Raw genomic sequence first — 21,785 nt, 5'->3', positions numbered from 1 at the left:
AGAAAATGAAGAAAAAACATTTTGCAATTATAGAAACGGACCCAGCCACATTTAAGGCAATAATGAAATTAGGTACTCTTACGATAAAATGGGACACATGTAGAGTATTTGAATACGTCAACGTGTTGAGGTGCTACGACTGTGGTGGCTTCAATCACGTAAGTAATAATTGTCATGAAAAAATTGAGTGTCTAAAATGCGGAGAAGACCATGCTACAAATGTTTGTACGAAAGAAGATGAATGTTGTATAAACTGCATTAAATAAAATCGGGTTAATCCAGCTGCACAACTCGACATTAATCATTCAAGGTTTGACTTTACTTGTTCAGTGTATAAAAAGCAAATAAACTTAGCTAAATAAAATATATGTTATCAGATATAGCAACCAGAGCCAAACAATAGTGACAAATACGTATCTCTTTTTTTCTGGAATGCACAATGTCTGCGCAACAAAATAAACTTTTTAGAAGGTTTTCTAGTCGACAAAAATTTTGATGGTCTCTGCATTGTGGAACACTGGTTAAATTCTGTGGAGTGTAGTGCATTGTCTCTAAATAATTACTGTGTAAGCTCTGCATATTCAAGATCACTTCATAAACAGGGTGGTGTGATGACTCTTCTGAATCAGCGTTTGCGTTGGCGTAATTTAAAAAATATCTCTATGTTATCATCTGAAGTTGATTGTGAAATATGTGGTCTTTTTAGTAAAGAATTTAATTTAATAATAATAACTTTATACCGTTCGCCTAAAGGTAATTTTAACAATTTTATTAATACTATAGTTAAGCTATTTACAATAATTGATTTTAAATCTAAGTATGTAATATTAGGAGGAGACTTTAATTTACATTTTGGTACTTCTGATACTAATATGCTATATTTTTCTGATTTGTTAAAAAGTTACGGTTTTCATCCACTAGTTAATTTCAAAACACACATGAATAATACTATTGATAATGTATTCACTAATATAAATGTCAACTTATTAACTGTTACACCTATTAATATTTCTAGGTCTGATCACACAGCTGTCTGTGTAAAAATATGTCTTATAGAAAATGCTTATGATGATTCGTATGCATTTAAATTTGTTCAGCCAATAAATAACTCAACGAGGAAAAAATGATTTTTTTAACTTATTGTATCATATTGATTGTAATTTTATCACATTAAATCTTGATGTAAATGTCTTGTTTGACATGTTTTTAGACATAATTTTAAACAACTTCAATTTAGCCTTTCCTAAAAAGAAAATAATTTGTAATAGATGCAAAGTTCATAATATAGTCTAGTTTACCCCTGAGTTAAAAAAGATGAGAGAAACACTTCATTTTTTATATGATTTGCACAAGACATATGGAACATTGCATCTAAAAATGCATATAATAACTACAGACGTCAATACGATGCTGCTATCAAGCAAGCTAGAAATAATGCCAATGATAATTTTATTAGGAATAATTGTAACAATACAAAAGCAATGTGGTGCCTTATAAATAGAAACAAACAACGTAAGATTCATGAAACATCCAGGATAACACCATCTGAGTATAATACATTTTTTGTAAATATTGCGAAAGACATTGTAAACTCCTTGCCTAATCCTAATGTAGATACTATTAATCGTATGTGTTCATTAGTTAGTGCTTCAAACATTTTTTTTTCATTTGAAACAGTAAGCGAAATACAAGTCCGTGATGCAATTAATAAATTAAAAAATAAAAAAGTAAAGATATATATGGGTTAAATGTATCTGTCATCAAATCAGTTAAGGACATATTAATTCCACCACTAACTAAATTAATTAACACATGTATTGATAGTTTTAATTTTCCAGATTGCTTAAAGATTGCCTCGGTCATTCCCCTACATAAACAAGGCGATCTTAATGATATTAACAATTATCGACTTACGCGTTCTGTTTGACAGCAAACTCTCCTTTAAGTATCACGTTGAAAATATTGTATCAGCTGCCTACAAAACTTTAGGTTTTATGATACGTAATGGTAGATATTTGCATAATGTAGACACTCTTAGCATATTATACAGAGAGTTCATAAATGATCGAGAACCACGTGATCAAAAATGTATGCAACCAAACATACACAATTGGCAATAGTGCAAATTAATGTCCCTAAATTCATTGGCGTCACAAAGGAGTTAAGAATAAAAAAATAAAGCATTTCATAAATTGTTTTTATTTAGGTATTTACAATAAATGTTGAAAATGATTTCCTTTGTTAGCAATACACATATTAACTCTTCTTTTCATATTATCAAATACTCGTTGAAGAGTGTAAGGAGTTATATTTTCAATTTCATGGGTTATTGCTTGTTGCAGCTCATCAATGGTATGCAACCTATTTTTGAAAACACTGTTCTTCAAATGACCAAACAAAAAAAAATCCGGCCCGGTGAGATCTGGCGATCTTGGGGGCCACAGTCCTTGACTTATAATTCGATCGTCATAAACTTCCTGCAAAAAACGAAGTGTGCTTCCTACTGTATGTGCCGTCGCTCCGTCTTGCTGAAAGTAACCATACTGGCATTCGTTATCATGCAGTTGTTCGAAAAAGGGTTGTAGAATATTAGTGCGATATCTTTCAGCATTCACCGTATCGTGAAAAAAAAAATCGGTCCTATAATTCTTCTTCTTGAAATGGCTACCCAAACTCCAACTTTTATTGGATGCAAACTAGTTTCTACAAAAATATGAGGATTCTCAGTAGCTCACGTTCTATAATTTTGACTATTCACGTATCCACTCAAATGAAACCATGCCTCATCAGTGAAAAATGTTAAGTCTAATAAGGCATCATCATTTAAATTATTATTAAACCATTAGCAATAATTTATTCTTCGCTCAAAATCCGGTGGAAGTAATTCATGGACGACTGAAACTTTATACGGGTGCATGTGCAGAACTTTATGTAGTGCTTTATGGCTGGCAACTTCCGACTGAAAGACCTGCAACAATTTAACTTTTAAACTGTATCATAAAATCTCTTTAATTCTTATGAAAATATTTAACGCCTTTAAAAAATAAAAAATCCGACAACCAATTTTTACCTGTCTGTGCTGATAATTTTCGTATAGATTTATTTGAACTTTGTTCTAACCGATGCTGGATGTCTGCTGTAACTTCTTCAGTCAAAACAGTTTTTCTGCCAGTTGTCTTTCCTTTGCAAATACAATTTTTACTTCCCGAGCGTAAGCAAAGGAAGTATTGTAATCGAGTCCGTCGGCCGACTCTCTACTTTTACGTTTTCTCGATCTTTCATGACCCCTAGAAGACGAAGAAATAGGTCTCCCATTTCCGTCTGTCTGTCCGTCTGTCCGTCTGTCCGTCTGTCCGTCTGTCCGTCCGTCTGTCCGTCTGTCCGTCTGTCCGTCTGTTGTCCCGGATTTTTATTAGACAGATAATCTCCGAAAGTACTCGACCGATTGTTGTGAAATTTTGTACTTATATTAAGAATATCATGTAGATGGTAAAACGCTAACCAAAATTTGTCTAATCATCCCCACCACTAAAGCGATGACGTCACTTCAAAATTGTACATAGTAAATGGGTTTTCAATTGTATAAAATAACATAGTCCTACACATGTAGTTTACAACTCTGAATCGACTTTTCACCCGAAACGTCCAGATTTTTGGAAAAAAAATCAAAATTATAAAACAACATTTTGAAATTTAATTTTTAATCTGCTAACCAGAATGCTTTGAAATGTCTATAAAGAGCATCATAAATCTTTAGTCAAAAAATATTTGCTTATCCCCTCCAAAAACTTGATGACGTCAGCTCAAAAGTTTGTGGAATAAATCATATCTAAAATGTACAAAATATGATGAGTCTGTACTTGTGATCTATCACTCCATTAATATTTTTTGGATTTGCATATACAGGGTGACTCAAAAAAATTAATGAATGCGTAAATATATTTTATTGATTTAATCAGGAACTACAAAACCGAATGCTCTGAAATCTTGCAGATGTTTTAAGGTCATAAAGAGCATAATAAATGTTTAGTCAAAATATATTTGCTTATCCCCTCCAAAAACTTGATGACGTCAGCTCGAAAGTTTGCCGAATAAATCATATCTAAAATGTACAAAATATGATGAGCCTGTACTTGTCATTTATCACTCCATTCATATTTTTTGGATTTGCATATACAGAGTGACTCAAAAAAATTAATGAATGCGCAAATATATTTTATTGATTTAATCAGGAACTACAAAACGGAATGCTCTGACATCTTGCAGATGTTTTAAGGTTATAAAGAGCATAATAAATGTTTAGTCAAAATATATTTGCTTATCCCCTCCAAAAACTTGATGACGTCAGCTCGAAAGTTTGCCGAATAAATCATATCTAAAATGTACAAAATATGATGAGCCTGTACTTGTCATTTATCACTCCATTCATATTTTTTGGATTTGCATATACAGAGTGACTCAAAAAAATTAATGAATGCGTAAATATATTTTATTGATTTAATCAGGAACTACAAAACGGAATGCTCTGACATCTTGCAGATGTTTTAAGGTTATAAAGAGCATAATAAATGTTTAGTCAAAATATATTTGCTTATCCCCTCCAAAAACTTGATGACGTCAGCTCGAAAGCTTGCCGAATAAATCCTATCTAAACTGTACAAAATATGATGAGTCTGTACTTGTGATTTATCACTCCATTGATTTTTTTTGGATTTGCATATACAGGGTGACTCAAAAAAATTAATGAATGCGTAAATTTATTTTATTGATTTACTCAGGAACTACAAAACCGAATTCTTTGAAATCCACTGCGAAAAAAAAACATAATAGGCATGCAGTCGTCACGTTTCCGACAGCGAGGGAAGTACTGTCTAAACTCTTTAGACCAATTTTTAGTCTCAAAACGATGAACAAGGACCCCCTTATGATTTGCAAATGTTTGATACCCAACATTGGCATCTGGAAAGGCTTCCGTAAATTGGTCAATACACGATTGCAGTGAATAAGACCAGGTTCCGTCTGGGTTTCGGGTTCCACTTCGAAAGTGAGCCATCAGAATGAAAGCATCCTGTTCGGGTGTGAAAACCATTGTTAAACAACAAGTTTTCCTGAAAATGTCAAAGTAAACGTACCTACTTAATTTTATATAGACATTTGGCGTGAAACTTCACACAACGCACCATTCGCCTTCGCACAAACCATGTCCACAGAACTCTTCTGCAACACCCTCTGAACACGTTTCTATCCTTCATATAGGCCATATACTACACACGAAATTTAACTGGCACCAATTCCAACAACTAAATGATCACGGAGCAAGAAGTTCCACGTTAAAGAGTATGTTTGTGATGGGGTGTATGGCGCGAGGGGATAGTCTGTGGGCGCGAAGAACCCGTGTGTCTATTAAAAATCAGACATTACCCTTCCGCGCATCCGCGCGTTGGTGACTGTAAAAAGTTAGGTTATATTAGCAACGGCTGATATTAAAGAGTGAAGGAATGCAAAATTTAACAATTTTTTGTGGCACAACATTTGAAGGTGAGGAACGTGATCAGGGGGTGCTCTAGAAGAGTTTTGTGCAAACAGTTTGTGTGAAATCGAACAGTGCCTGCGTTTTGTAAAATTTTACAAAATTTGATTACGTACCACACAGTTGTTAATTTCAAGTAGTTAGTTTTGAAAAGAACTGATTTGTATGTAAGTAAACAATTAGAAAACACTAAAAACAGAACGAGAATGGGAATTATTACTACAAGGACGCTACTGATCGTAAATGACACTAATGGCAGATAAACAATAACAATTCAGTAAAAATAATTTATCATTAATCAATAATACCAATCGATTTATTAGTTACAAATAATTAACTGGTCGCGTGGTTCTCGATCATTAATGAACTCTCTGTATAAAACACTAGTAAGATCTCGTCTCGAATATGCAACAATTGTATGGTCGCCCATCTACCGCGTACATATATCCTCGCTTGAGAACGTGCAAAGAAAGTTTGCAAAATTTTTAGCTTAGATGCTAGACGGTGAATATCCAGTTAGGGGATATCCAAATGACCTATTGCTTGAACGAGTTCAAATTCCATCGTTATCTAGCAGGAGAGTGTATTTCTCTGTCAAATTTTTGTACCAAATCTTTGCTAATCGCATTGATTCTCCAAGTTTGCTATCTAAATTTCGTTTGAATGTCCCGCAGTTTTATTGTCGAAAATTCAGAATATTTGAGTTATTTTCCGCACGAACGAATATAATGCAATTTTCTCCAATCCAGTGCATGATAAACAATTACTCTTCTGTCGATGAGCAAATTGATATTTTTTCAACAAACGCTCAAGAGTTAAAATGTATTATTTCGTACAAAACTTAAGTTAGGCAGTGTTTTATGATTTTTAATAGTTATAGTTGAGTAGGTTTCAGATCATCCCTGTATGGGCTGCAGTAGCTTTTAGCTGCAAGTTGCGATGACCTCCATTTATTAATTGGCTTTTAATTGGGTTTACACCTATTAGTCAACTTTACACTAATAATATTAATAATAATAATAACAAAAAGTATCTGTTTTCTTGTATCTGTATCTAGATACATTTCGAAAAAATCGAAAACAATCTGTATCTAGATACTTTTATCTTCCATATATCTATATCTGTATCTAGATACTTTTAAAAGTATCTGTCCCCAACACTGCTAATATTCACTATTTAGGTAAACCACTGCGCATTTAAAGTTGGGCCCTAAAATGAATAATTTTAAATCTTGTAGACGTTAACTGTTTATCTACCCCAAAAAATTGATGACGTCATCTCAAAATTTTGCCGAATATATTCTACCCAAAATGTGCAAAATATGATGAGTTTTTACTTGTGATTTATCATTGCATTCATATTTTTAGGTTTTGCTCAAACAGATCTGTCAAAAAAATTCATGAATGAGACAATTTATTTTATTGATTAAATCAGGAACGCCTCACTCCATTTTCTCAGAAAATTTTGGGAATGCAATACTGGTATTTTTAGTGTTACATTGCACCAATCCAAGTTGATATACGTGTCCTTGTTTTTTCTTGCACTGGTAATACGCTGTGACTACTTTTCTTTTGTGCTGTGACTAGTATTATCCATGCCGATGTAACAAATATTTTATTGGTTAAATAAGGAACGAGTCACCCCATTTTATCGAGAATGTGAAGAATACGCACATCTTTATATAATATAGATAAAATAAGTATTATAATATTCAGAACATTTTGTTCGATAGTGGTTTAATTACTAATTTTAGGCAAACTCATTCAAATCAAACTAATTTGTATGTGACATTCTTTCGATGCATAAACATAAATACACACTTGAACATCACATTACTATTACCTAGTGTTGAAGGACAAGGGTTGTTAGAGATGGATTATTTTAAGTTCAACATGGTGAGTCATCAGAATCTGACAACGGAGTGGCAGTCTGTAGCGTAATATGCACACTTCAGAAGAGGGTGGTTTTGTAAATTTATTTTATTAAATCGCAAACAAGAACACGCGGAAACATAAACTTAAGTGAACTGTTCAACACCCTAGCACAAATGCCGATGAATCTATTAGGCACTAATCTAAAGTGGTACAGGTACCCATCCCAGGTAGAAAAGTGAGGATGCTCCCTTTCGCAAATCCTGGATATGTTTCATTCTACTTCAGGAGCGAGGGAAGTTCTGTTGTAACAATTTTCGACCAATTTATTTCGTACTGTAGGGGTCATGAAACGTCGAGAAAACATAAAAGTGGCCATTCGTCCGATGCACTCGATTACTATGCTTCCTTAGCCAACGTTCGGGAAGTAAAACCAAAAAAAAAATGTTTTGCCAGAATTTCCCTCGCACCTAAAGAACAATGAAACATGTCCAGCATTTTTGATTTGACTTTTTACTTTATAAAATTTCCTGATGACATCATCAACATTTTGGCAAGGACACGTATATCAACTTGGATAGGTATAGTGCAATAGTAAAAATAAAAGTATCGTATTTCCAAAATCTTATGGGAAAATGAAGTGAGCCGTTCCTGATTTAATCAGTCAAATAAATTGACTCATTCATTAATTTTCTTGCGCCACCTGTTTAAGGAAATCTGAAAAATGTGAATGCAGTGATAAATCATCATATTTTGCACACTTTGGGTAGAATTTATTTGGCAAAATTTTGAGATCACGTCATCAATTTTTTGGGGTGAATAAACAGATACATTTTAATTAATAATTTGCCATGCTTAAAATAAGTATTTCCTACTCCCCTTATCGTAATCATACCATTAATACATGGTTTTTATGGACGTAAGTTCGTTTTACGAAATGATTACGGTTGTTAATGACGACGGGACGTAAGTGATTTACTTACGTCCCTTAGGAAAAAAAGTGCATCAGGACACGTGCTCTGTTAATTTATATTTATGGTAATGTTACAGTTTGTACAATTACTAACATTGTTAACAAAATTAGGATATTTATTTAGTACATTTTTTGATAATTCAATGTTATTATCACCTTCTATATCCGGAACAATTAGTTCCGTAGTTTCATTTGACACTATCATCGCCGAAGATACTTCAATGTTGTTATCACCATTTTTATCAGCAAAATGTAGTTCCGTGGTTTCATTTGACACTATCAATCGCCGAGGAGGCTTCAGTAGAATTTGTACCCTGATTATTATCATATAAAACTTTATTAGCAATCGCTTTTTTACTAGCAATAGACTCAGCAACGTAGGTTTCCGCAATACTACCGGACTTCCAACCCCCATGTCTCTTTGGTGTGAGAACTTCTGCTCTCGTATTTGCTAACAAAGTTGTCGAGGTTCTTCTGAACGAATGGCCTGTATAGGTTTTAGGGTTGTCTAAATTCAAATATGTTGCTATCTTACAGGGGATTTCAGCGATTTTATTTTTGCCGACGGGTTGATTAACACATCTCCCTCCCCGATAACGCATAAAAAAACGTACATTTACAATTTTGGATCTAATATTGATATATTTTTTGACAATTTGCAAATAGCAAACTTTATTTTCTCTACAGGCCGTAATTGTAAAGGTACGTGGCATTCCATTTTTCGAATTTGGTATTTTAACAAAAATTATTTCGTCTGTTTCCTCCACATCCGTCAATTTCATTTCGCACAACTCTTGGCCACGACATGCCCCAGCAATTCCCATAATCATGACTACCTAAAATGTTTGATTTAGGCGAGATTACAATTAAAAGTTTAGCATACCTTCATAAGTAAGTAATATCCGTTCGCAAAACTCCCGCACAGTCAGAATGACCTTCTGTTGGTATGAGAAATAATCCCCTAAAAGATTTTTAAGTTTATATGATTACCGCCTTGAATTTCAAATTTTCAAAATTAATGAATGAAAAATCAAATGTTTATTAACTATTTTACCTTTTTGAGTTGCTGAAGTGTTCAATGTGTTTAAAGAACTTGTCAGTAATTCAAACAAATTGTAGCACCAGAAGCGTAGAAGTGGATAGTAAGGTCAAAAATATATATTATTCAAAAAAAGCTTTCGTTGTCGTTCGTGTGTCATACTCTTTCTTTACTTGAATTAATAAAAATCTTCAATTAATGTGCTTTTGACATTTTTATTTGACAAGTTATTTTTAGTTACTAATTTGTCACTAGATTGCAATTTTGCAACATATTGTACAGGTTTTTCGCATCTTACCACTGAGTACACTCAGGTCATTTTTTCCAAATTTGACACTGACAGTGCGGGAGTTTTGCGAACGGATATTACATATCCATGGCCGACTAGTATAAAGATTATGGCCTGTCCAAAGGAATGCCAAAGGTACCATACGTGCTGCCATCTATTAATAATTCAAAAGCGACAAAAGAATTATTAACACTTTTTGAAAGGCACAAAGGCATTCATACCGAAAGAAACCACCATTACACGTTTTGAAGTCCCATAATGTCAAGTCAAATTAAAATTTGGCTAAATTATTAAGTGTAATTATTAATAGATGGCAGCACGTATCGTACCTCTTGGACAGGCCATAATCTTTATACTAGTCGGCCATGACATATCATACGGATCGCCTTCAAGAAATAAATTTATCTCTTCTCTTGTGAACACAGAGGCCTTTTTCGGCCTGTATCCATCATTTTTTCTTTTCAAAAACGCACGTAATTTGGGATACTTGGATATGTCGACATTTTCATTTATGAATAATATACTCTTAAGCATCGAGTACTCACACCACAAACTGGATGGAGCCTTGAATTTTTTAGATTTCTCCGGAAAATACGCTAATAGCAAGGACTCCGAAACGATGGTGGTGCCTTTATCTGTACACCATTCTTTGAACAATTTGTATGTTAACTCGTACCGTTTCATCGACTTCTCCGGAAACAAATCCAAACAAGCCTCTTTCGCTTCGTCTTCTACGTTGAAAGCACTCATTTTTAAACCACCATGACCACAATTAACACAATTTAATTGAAATTGACAAATTTCCTTTTATTTGTGTTTATAAACAACTGCATGTAGGTGCTGCCTAGTGACGTTTCAGATGTATGCTGAGGCTGACTAATAACGTTTCAGTTGTATTTGTACTATCACAATAAATTAATTAATTACTTTTCTTCATGAAAATTTTATTGTCTCGGGAGTAGGAAAAATGTTATAAACAATTCGGGAGGTAGAATATTAACCAGCCTCGAACTCCATTGCTTGCCCTCGGGGTACCCCCTCGGGCGCAATCACGTTCTCGTCTGGTAAATATTACCCACCTCCTTTAATGTTTAAATAACTATAAAATGTCTGCAAGATTTCAAATTATTCAGTTTTGCAATTCTTCAATTATTCAATAAAATAAGTTGATTGATTAATTTTTTTTAATCACCCTATATAAGTTAATCTAAAAAATATGAATGGAATGATAAATCACATGTAGATTCATCATGTTTTGGACATTTTAGATTGGATTTATTCGATAAAATTTTGAACTGACCTCATCAATTTTTTAAATAGAAACAACATTTCCCTTCGTATCAACGCGCAGGAAAATTGAATTTTGCGGACTAGTACTGTAAATACGTTGCAAGATAAAATAAAACAGAACAATTTATTCAAAATTATTAATTAGAAATATTAACATGAATTGTGGAACTTGTTATGTTTGAAATATTGATTCCCGATAGTGAGCTTCAAATTTCCAGTAACAGTCCCAGTCGAAATTTTAACACAGAATAAATGCTCCAAAGACTTGAGGGTTTCTGAAAACTTGCTTTTTCAGCAAAATACGTAAGAAATACTTCTTCGGTAAGTGAAGTGACTTTTTTCTCGACGCCAATCTTCGAAAATTTGGGATGCCCTTTCATACCGGTCTTTTGATTTACACGGTAATAGATCGCTAGCAGCAGCACCCGCAGCTTCACTCAAATCAAATGGAATGCCCTCACAATAATTTTCGTCTTCTTTCATCATTATTTTATGAATTAACAATGTTTTCCTACTCCCCTTATCGTAATCATACCATTAATAATGAAATATAATAACTGAGAACATTTTCGTTTCATTTAAAACAATTATTTCATCTCAGCAACACGGTTTCTATCCTGGACGTAGTACTGTAACTAATCTAAGTTCTTTTACTAACTTTACTTACACAGCATTAGAGGAGAGTTACCAAGTCGATACAATATACATTGATTTTAGCAAGGCTTTCGATCGAGTTGACCACGATATTCTACTTTATAAATTAAAACAATACGGCCCGGCCGGTAATCTTTACCAGTGAATCGAATCTTACTTAAAACAGAGGTCTCAAATAGTTCAGTTAGAGAACCATTACTCTGATCCAATTATTGTGACGTCAGGTGTTCCACAGGGCAGCCATCTTGGACCTGTTTTGTTTTCCTTATTTGTTAACGATTTGGCTTGTCTACTCGATGATTGCTTATTGTTTGCAGATGACTTAAAAATTTTTGGTAAAATTTCTAGTATTAACGACTGTCATTTACTTCAAAATAAACTTGAAATCATTAGTTCTTGGTGCGCTAACAACTCTATGGGAGTAAACACTAATAAATGTAAGGTTATAACATTTACCCGTAGATCTAACGGTATTGTGTTTCCATATACTTTGAATAATGTTACTCTCGAACGCGTTTCTGAAATCAACGACTTGGGTGTAATCTTAGATTCAGAGCTACGATTTGCTAGTCATTTTGATTTTCTTCTGAATAAGTCATTTCGAACTTGTGGGTTTATCAAACGTCAGTCTATTGATTTTTGGGATATTAGTTGTCTACACAAATTGTTTGTAACTTTAGTTAGACCGATTCTTGAATATTGTTTTGTTATTTGGTTCCCATTTTATAAAACCCACGTTGATCGTCTTGAAAGAGTACAACGTAAGTTTGTCAATTATCTACTTTTTAAAATGGGAATAAATAAGGATAACTATAGCTATGACCAAAGGCTTGTACTTGTAAACCTGGAACTACTGGAGAGTAGAAAACAAAAAGCTGAAATTCGTTTGGGTTATAAGTTGTTCCAGAATTGCATTGACTGTTCTGGCCTAGTTTTGTTGTTTGATATTAGAGTACCTAGATTAGGTTCTCGTTGCTCTGAAACTTTTATACCTACCTAGATTTCATCGTACTAATTTTACGTTTCATGCACCTATGGATAATATAGTTAGATCTATAAACAAAATTTCAAATAATCTGGATTTTTTTAATGTAACTTTATCTTCTTTAAACACCTACCTGAAAAATCTTTAAGTTGTATGGATTAATTATTTTTAGTTTTTATGTATTTCTTTTTTGTAATTAGTTTGCACATGTTTAATTCTATTTTCGATATGTCGTCTTATGGATTTTGTATCTTTTTCGACATTAAATACATATTATTATTATTATTAATACATGGTTTTCATGGACGTAAGTTCGTTTTACGAAATAATTACGGTTGTTAATGACGACGGGACGTAAGTGATTTACTTACGTCCCTTAGGAAAAAAAGTGCATCAGGACATGTGCTCTGTTAATTTATATTTATGGTAATGTTACAGTTTGTACAATTACTAACATTGTTAACAAAATTGGGATATTTATTTAGTACATTTTTTGATAATTCAATGCTATTATCACCTTCTTTATCGAGCAATTTAATTGAAATTGACAAATTCCCTTTTTATTTGTGTTTATAAACAACTGCATGTAGGTGCTACCTAGTAACGTTTCAGATGTATGCTGAGGCTGACTAATAACGTTTCAGTTGTATTTGTACTATCACAATAAATTAATTAATTACTTTTCTTCATGAAAATTTTATCGTCTGGGGAGTAGGAAAAATGTTATAAACAATTCGGGAGGTAGAATATTAACCAGCCTCGAACTCCATTGCTTGTCCTCGGGGTACCCCCTCGGGCGCAATCACGTTCTCGTCTGGTAAATATTACCTACCTCCCTTAATGTTTAAATAACTATTTCACAACACACGCACAAAATTGATGACATTTTTTCGATGTTGTTTACTTTGTAACTAGTTGTCAACATAATTCACAAACTTGATTTTTGTGTAATTTGTAAACAATTTTTTCTACGATCACCACTGTAAATCGTTAAGATCACACAACTCGGTAATCATGTATGCGTGTCCTTACGCACAGCGTGCATAAGAAAAGTCTATCGCACAGTTAGGGATTTTTTCATTTATTCAATTTAGGTTAGTAGTGAAAATGACAAGACTGACAGGCAAATACAAAATTGTGGACAGTCAGAGTTGCTGTTAGTAAAAGAGGATTAATCAAAGAATTTTAAAAGGAGAAAACAAACAAGGTAATATTTACCATTAACAATATCAATATTTCTCTCTTTTTACGGATTCTATTTACTTGTAGTCTAAAATGTCTATCAATAGTGATGAATTAATGTGCACGCCGCCGTAGATAATTGAAAAGGCCAAAACGGCTATCGACAATATATAGCTCACAAAGTCGCGTGAAAGATATGAAATCGTTTACCAAAAATTTATGTACAAAATGTAAATTCGTTGTCAGAAAACGCAATGTTGGCATATTTTGAAGAGTTGTCAACTACAATGAAACCATCTTCTCTTTGGACGATATATGTTATGTTAAGGGCTACAATAAACATAAAACATGACAAAATCAATATTGCCACTTATCCTAAATTAATAGCTCTACTAAAAAGAAAATCAGATGGCTTTAAGAGCAAAAAGTCAAAAACTTTAACAAGCAAAAATATAAATGATTTTTTACAAAATGCTCCAGGTAGGCAATATCTATTTATGAAGGTATCTCACATCTATGTTATAACCTCATAAGTCATAAATATAACATTTTGCTTTAGGTTGTTCTTATCATTGCGGTTAGTGGTGCATGCAAAAAACAGGTGTTGCGAAATATTAAACCTGAACATGTGTAAAATACTGGAAAATCATTAATTATCATCATTCCTAATTCAGAAACAAAAACCCAACGTTCTTTTATTGTATGTAAAACTTTTTATCCAACTTGTAAGAAGTATATGAACCTACGTCCTTCAGGAGGGGGAGGGATACAAAATCACTACCTTTTTTTTTAAATTACATAAACCAAAAATGCGCCAAGCAGTGCGTCGGCATAAATAAGTTTGGTAGTGTACCAAAAAATATAGCAGAATATCTTGGTTTACCAGATCCAAAACAATACACTGGTCATTGTTTCAGCCGGTCGTCTGCCACCATCCCTAGTTGATGCTGGTGGTGATTTACTAGCATTAAAAAGGCATGATGGATGGCGGTCGTCGTCGTCGGTAGCTGAGGGCTATGTAGATAATTCAATGAAAAATAAAACCGACAATTCACTAAAAATCGCATCTGCGATAAACAACAGTCCTACTACATCAAATAATCATGTCAGTATTTCAGATTATAATGTGAGTGCATCCTGTAGTCAGAGTACAAGTAGCAACAAAACCAATACTACTGACCATTCTCTTGTATTTAACAACTGTACAGTGACAATAAACAGTTAAGGTACTCAACTCAATATAGCCTAGTACCCAATATGTCCTATTGGTTTTTTCTCGTATGTTTCAAACAAAATGTGGTAGATCGCCACTGGGATACATTCTGGAACGTTTTTATACCATTTAGGAGCAATCACTAAAGTAATACACCGTTTCGTTTACTTACAATGGAATTATTTGTGATGGTGATTTGACGAATCAGTATGCGTTCTATTTTATGCCGCTAAGTTTTCTCTGGATAGTTTTAATCTTAGCAATTTCATATTTTTATAATTGTGTAGCTCCATTTTTCCGCTTTTAAATGATCTGCATTAGTTGTATTTCGTAACAGCTTTTCAGTTGGGGTTACTGATAATATGTTCGTTTGTGATGTGGAATCAATATGGCCTAGGTGGCCTGTTGGTCTGTTGGGTACATACTACAGTTCTCGTTTGATTTTTTTTTTTTTTTTGTGAATAAGCTGTTTTAAATTACTATGAACAAAAAGCAAGCTCGCAGACGAAGCAAGAAAATAGTTTTTGCGAGATGTACCAAGAAAATATTGTAAAAGATATGGGAATATGCTCCGCATGTAAGAAATACGTGCACGAGGAGTGCGTGGATCTCACTAAAAATGATAAAGATATTTTAATTTCTCCTTATTGTGAAATTAACAATTTGTTTGTCAATAAACTTTTTTCCGTGCTTATTTTTGTTATTTTTTTCGATTTTTTAAAAACAGGCCATATTGGGTATCTATGTACTCAATTTGCCCTAAAGACACACTTTAATTAAACCGGGTACTGTCGGGCTCTACAATTTTTAAAATGTCTGAAATTTGAAAATTATGTACAAAAATGTAACCTCTTTCCACTCCCACCATTACTCTTCCATTTCAAGTTCTTACAAAAATTAAAAAAATTCTCAAAGCTTAGGTAGGCTTATAGGGCACAGTGACCTTACTACAAATAATTACAATATCTAATGAAACTTAAATGTCAATGTTCATGAATAAAATGATTTTTCTTCGCTTGTGCTCGTAGAAAAAGTATAGTACATAACTCGAGTTGTAAAGCCCTTACGCACTCATGGAAATACGCACTCGCCGCTTCGCGGCTCGTGCGCAACTTTTACCATTCGTGCGTAATATGCTTCTTACAACTCTTATTACGTAATATACTATTTTTGGCTTCCCGATCTTTAAAGGGCTTATTCATGAGCGTCTGATGTACCCAGTAACTAGGATTTTACAGTCATTCATTGATTTACCACATCGCGGTGCGGTAAAATAACTTGAAATTTTTTAGGCTTAAGAGGCTTTTAAAAAATAAATTGTTCTACAAATAATAAAGGTTACCTGCAGAAACACAATTTACGCAAGTTTTTGTTCAACAGAATATTTAAGAAATGAAGAAAATTTTTGTTAGAAAAGCGAAATGTCAACAAAATATTTTGACGTTCTTCGTTCGTTGCAAATGTTTGAACGCAACGCTTACTGCAAAATTGTTTAAAGCGTACTCGATACCGAGTTACAATTTCGCAGGGTTTGAAATTGAAAGATTAGTATAAGTATAAAAATAGGTCGGACAAAAAATTTAATATTTTATTTGTGCGTTAGGGCATTTTACAGGGCTCGGTTTTATTAAAGCACTCCGCTGCGCGTCGTGCTTCAAAATTAAAATCTCGCCTGTAAAATGCTACCTACCGCACTCATATTGTAAATAAGTAAATAACTATTCTAAAATTTGTAAATTTCGTCTTTTGTTAATGATTTCCGGAAAAATTTAATACAAAACACGTCAGTAAAATCTCTTACTTGACTCGGAGCTTTAAAATACTCCGCACAAAGTGCCTCATATTTCAATTTAGCTCCTCTTCAGTAATGTGAGATTTTTCTGACTTTTATGTAAGTAACTATTGATTAAAAGTTTATCATGCTTATCATAACTTTAAAACATGTGCAAGATATAAAAGCAATCGGCTTTGCAGATTCAAAATTAAATTGCAAAACGTTGTTTAATAATTTTGATTTTTTTTTTCCAAAAATCTGGACGTTTCGGGTAAAAACTTAACCCGCGCCATAAACTACATGTGTAGAACTATGTTACTTTATACAATTTAAAACCCATTTACTATGTACAAATTTCAAATGACGGCAACATATTATTGGTGGGGATGATTAGACTAATTTTGGTTAGCGTTTTAGCATCTACATGATATTCTTAATATAAATACAAAATTTGACAACAATGGACCCAGTACTTTCGGAGATTATCAGTCTAATAAAACTTCGTGAAGGCAGACAGACGGAAACGCCAGAACCATTTCTTCGTGCTGGGTCATGAAAATTCGGGAAAATGTAAAAGTGGAGACTCGGTCGGCGGACTCGATTGCAATACTTATTTCGCTTACGCTCGGGAAGTAAAAACATTCAAAAAAAGGTTATTGACGTTTTTCACTAAGAAGTTGTATTTGTGATCAAATTTTCTCAAGCGTTAACTTTGAAGATAGACATTAATGCGAATATAAACAAGTGATTTTGTTTATTGTTTTAGTTTTTTAAGTTTTCATAATTATTAGGTATTTTAATTAGCTAATTGTTTGTAAGTAACTACATATTTCCATAAAACAGTGATTTCAACTCTTGTTTTTTCCGGATTTAGGCGCGAAACGCACTATTTAAGCCCGCAAATTATTGTATAAATGACATCATTTGGATACGATTTTACATTGTTTTTTTCAAACGTCAGAAAAAGACTTTGTATACCATTATATACGTAGTAAAAGACGCATTTCAATGCCATGTCTATAAATAATATATTATTAGCCAAGGTTGCAAAGCCAAGCACTCTAGACCGAGCGCAAACTAGAACCCGAGACGAGCAGCGTCGAGGGCTCTAAAGCGCGAGGTCTAGAAGTGGCTTTGCAACCGTGGTTAATATACTATTTTTTTCGCTTGTAGAAACCATAAGACAATAAATTGAAAAAATAAACATTCAATTTTTTGACGGAACATGATTTTGTTTTGATTTCTAATCAAACTTAATCTAAATCTTCAACACAAAGAAAACCGGTTACACTTGACGCTGAATTAATCATTTTATCTTCCACTGTCTACCAACCACCAGGCGTATACTCAAGTAATGTTAGTAGCACACATTTATTCATTTTTTAATAAATAATCACATCAAGTATTTCGTACATAACCTCAATCTTCTTTTTGAACCCTGGTCGCAAAAGTTGAGCTTTGCTACCTCTAAATAAGTCAACATTTGGATGCTTCATGGCTGCTAGTGAAAAAAATACTTTTTTCTGCCGCCTTTGTTTCTGCTATCAATTGAGATTATCACGCGTACCTGGTAAATGCTGACAGTTATGTTAATTACACACGTAAAGAAATGTCGTCGAATCGTTTATTAAGGTAAATATAGCGTCAATTACAGCTTTTAATCCATTTATTACTACTATTAAAAAGTGAGGTTATGTTTTCAAATTATTTTCCAAGCTCAGCAACGCGTTGAATTGAAATTACAACGGTATTCTTTGGATTACCTAAATCCAAAATAATTATTTTCCGATAGAAGTGGGGGTATGTTCTAAGATAAATCCTTATTTCTTTATATTTTGATTTTGATTTTGTAAAGGTAAAAGCAAATACGCCGTATGGTAGAATTGATTGCAAACAGTGTTCATGGTGTGTAGTTCCTGATTGTTGGATTTTGTGGTGGTATGATGTAGTGATATCAGGAATAATGAAGTTATGTAAAAAGAAATGCGTTACATTTTAAGTTGATTGAGACGCTTGAAGAAAAAATGTGTATAAATAGTATACTGTTTTACTCGGAGAAAAATGACTTTTCGTGGCTCATCTGTAATTGCCGGCCTCGCCCGCTCGACGGTCAAACCTACAGGTTCGCCACGAAATCTCTCATTCTTGCTCCTAATAAAACAATATACTATTTTATGCATTCCCCAAAAACTCATGACGTCATCTTAATATTCTGCCGAACTGTAAGATGAAATGATAAAATCTTTATATTTTATAAAAAAACATACTTCTGCATGTGTGATTAAGGAATCCATCTAGAGTATTACTCTTGGCATCCAGATTTTTGGAATAAAATAAGAATTTGATAAAAACGTTTTGCAATATTATTTTCAAATTGCAAAATCGAATTGTGTGAAATTTCCCAAATATTTAAGATTATTGGAAAGATGGTAAATCGTTAATGACAATTTGTCCTCTCGCTTCGAATTTGCACCCCCGCCGCGCAGGAGCTCCGGGGGTATTATTTACGCCACTGGTTTTCATATTATAGAGGTTATGGCAATTTTTTTTTCATTGGATTAAGCAGGATTTGACGGACTATCTTCAAGCGCTAGGGAAATTTTGTCGAAATAACCTTTGACTAATTTTTTGTGGATTTATCACGTCTGCGTGCTCCTTCATGGCAGCAACCACCATTTTCTCTTTTTTTTTTAAATGGCTGCTATTTTCATGACATTTCCTCGCTGCCTGTACCTTGATTTTGCTAAAAGGCATCATTGATTTGATTTTTTTATTAGTGATTTTACCTTTCACACAGAGTAAGCAGTTTAGGTTATCAATAAAAAGGGGTTTTAATGTGTGTTCTGCAACAAAAAAAGCCAAAAAATAACAACTACCTAGAAAAACGTTGTGTCAGGAAATAAATTTGTGGGACTCTATCACCAAAAATTACAATAAATCACGTCGTTTTCGTTTTTACAGAAATATATTAAACTATTTCAGCTTGCACTTGTATTCAAAAATCGTTAGCGTCGTATTCTCGATAGACGGAAAAAAAATCTTTTATTACCTTTGCTAGACAAATAAGCCCTTCAGAACAAAAATCACAGTTGTTTTTTCTTAAATCCTACACCGAAACTTAGAAAATTCATTGAGAGATCGTTTATAAACCAACACTACACTACACAAATACGACCCGTTTCGTCAGAAATAATTCACACTTTACCGACACGTGCTTTAGCAGCGCATAGAAGGTAGCATCACCAACAGCGTCGCGAATAAGACTGCTGTTGCCATTCCCGTAAGGCAGTCGGAAAAGCACTGGGTGTCGTTAAGTGATGCGTAGAGCTATAGGGTGAAGCTGCACCGTTATCCCTACTATGCTTGGTTGTCCTATTCTAGCCGTCGTAGTACGCGTCTTATCTCTTTTCCAGGTGGGGCGTTACCACTGCCACTGATCAATAATCAGTATCCAGTATGAAAGGAGAAAATCTTTTATAAAGTCTATTAAGTTATCCACAGAAAACCTTTTTCGGCATGTATTAAAACACAACATCCTCAACTCATCAATATTTTGGTGGTGATATAGTTATTTACATAATTACTTATGAAAAGTGGGATATGGTTTGACGAGTCCTAACAGTTTGCCAAAAAAAACTGAAGGAAGTTTTGCAAGTTAGGCGAGTCGACCAATATCCTTTTCATAACGTATTATGTATACAAAGTTTTATCCGATTTCGTTGAATTTGACCATTTAAATGCGTTTTTAATTTTGTTATGACAAACCTTTATAAATATGGTAAATGGGTAAGTAGACAGTCGTCTTAAAAACAAGCGAATCGTTGTTTTGAATCAACAGTCAAAAGTGGCAATTGGCTTCGTAAAATGAGCGATTCTGACTTTGAATTGCCTTCGGACGTCGAAGAAAGTGCTATCTAGCATTAAATTCGTTAATACCAGCTAAGTCAAAAAGCAGGTTTCACGGAGCATACAAAAATTTTGAAGATTGGTACCAACAAAAGAAGATAACCACAATTAATGAAAAGGTAATGTTGGCCTATTTTGAAAGCATCAAAAGAGTCAGGCCAACTTGTATAAGGAGAAAATTTTAATGTTTAAATAATAATTTTTAATTTTATTGTAACGACGTGTAGTAGTTTTGTATTATCGGATGGTTAAAATTTTATTCCATGTACAGATATTTTTTTTTACGGACGAATAATTGTTGAAAAAGGCAAGGGACGTCCTGCCGAAACGTCCAATGAAATAATCATAATAAGAAGAAGAGAAAAATGAAGTTTTAATTCTGTTATAAAAAAAAATTCAAGCGTCGGCCAGCAGCCAATAAATAAAAACATAAATCATGTAAAAATCGCAAAGCCACTTCTAGACCTCGCGCTTCAGAGCCCTCGACGCTGCGCGTGTCGGGTTCTAATTTGCGCTCTGTCTAGAATGCTTAGCTCTGCAACCTTGGCTAATAATATACTATTTTACGTTCGTTAAAAAAAGTGTTAACATTTTTTATTTTCAAACGTCATATAACTGACACTTATATGACGGTCTTACCGGGGTTTAAGTGTCATTTCTATGACACCGTGTTTGAGCGGCGCAGCATAAGTACTACTTATATTCCGCCGGCGTATAAATAAAACATTTATACTCCGCCGGAGTATAAATATGTGAAAATCATAGTGGTTGTCAACCATAGTAACCATGGTAAGTGAAATCAAGGCAATTCCTTAATGAAGCAAGAAGATGGGAAATAATCATTTCAAAAGAAGATTAATCGTTTGAAAATAAAATATTGTATTTCATTCGGAGTTTAAGTGACTTTATGTGACTCGTATGGACTTAATTCGCCTCGCTATTGCTCGGCGTTTAATCGTCCATACTTCGTCACATAAAGTATCACTTAAACTCCTAATAGAATAAATATCTATTATTAATTTTTGTTTCTAAAGGATACGTTTATTTCATCGCACTAGAAGCGTAAAAAAAAGTGTCAT

The 21,785-nt window shown here is 33.5% G+C and overlaps 1 protein-coding gene across 3 annotated transcripts in view; it reads right to left on the bottom strand.

Moving 5' to 3' along the window:
• LOC135132153 (monocarboxylate transporter 12-like) overlaps positions 1-20,076 on the bottom strand; it is a 343,441-nt gene extending 323,365 nt beyond the window's left edge. For all 3 annotated transcript variants that reach the window (XM_064060130.1, XM_064060131.1, XM_064060133.1), the window contains exon 1: positions 19,850-20,076. The gene's annotated coding sequence lies outside the window, so the exon portion shown is untranslated. The remainder of the gene's footprint in view (positions 1-19,849) is intronic.
• Between the last annotated feature and the right edge of the window lie 1,709 nt (positions 20,077-21,785).

This window comes from Zophobas morio, unplaced genomic scaffold (assembly GCF_036711695.1).
Source record: "Zophobas morio isolate AGI-343-1 ecotype UQ-CSIRO unplaced genomic scaffold, CSIRO_AGI_Zmor_V1 ptg000021l, whole genome shotgun sequence".
Taxonomy (NCBI): domain Eukaryota; kingdom Metazoa; phylum Arthropoda; class Insecta; order Coleoptera; family Tenebrionidae; genus Zophobas; species Zophobas morio.
The sequence above is the reverse complement of the archived record's forward strand: the minus strand, read 5'-3'. Positions and strand labels throughout refer to the sequence as shown.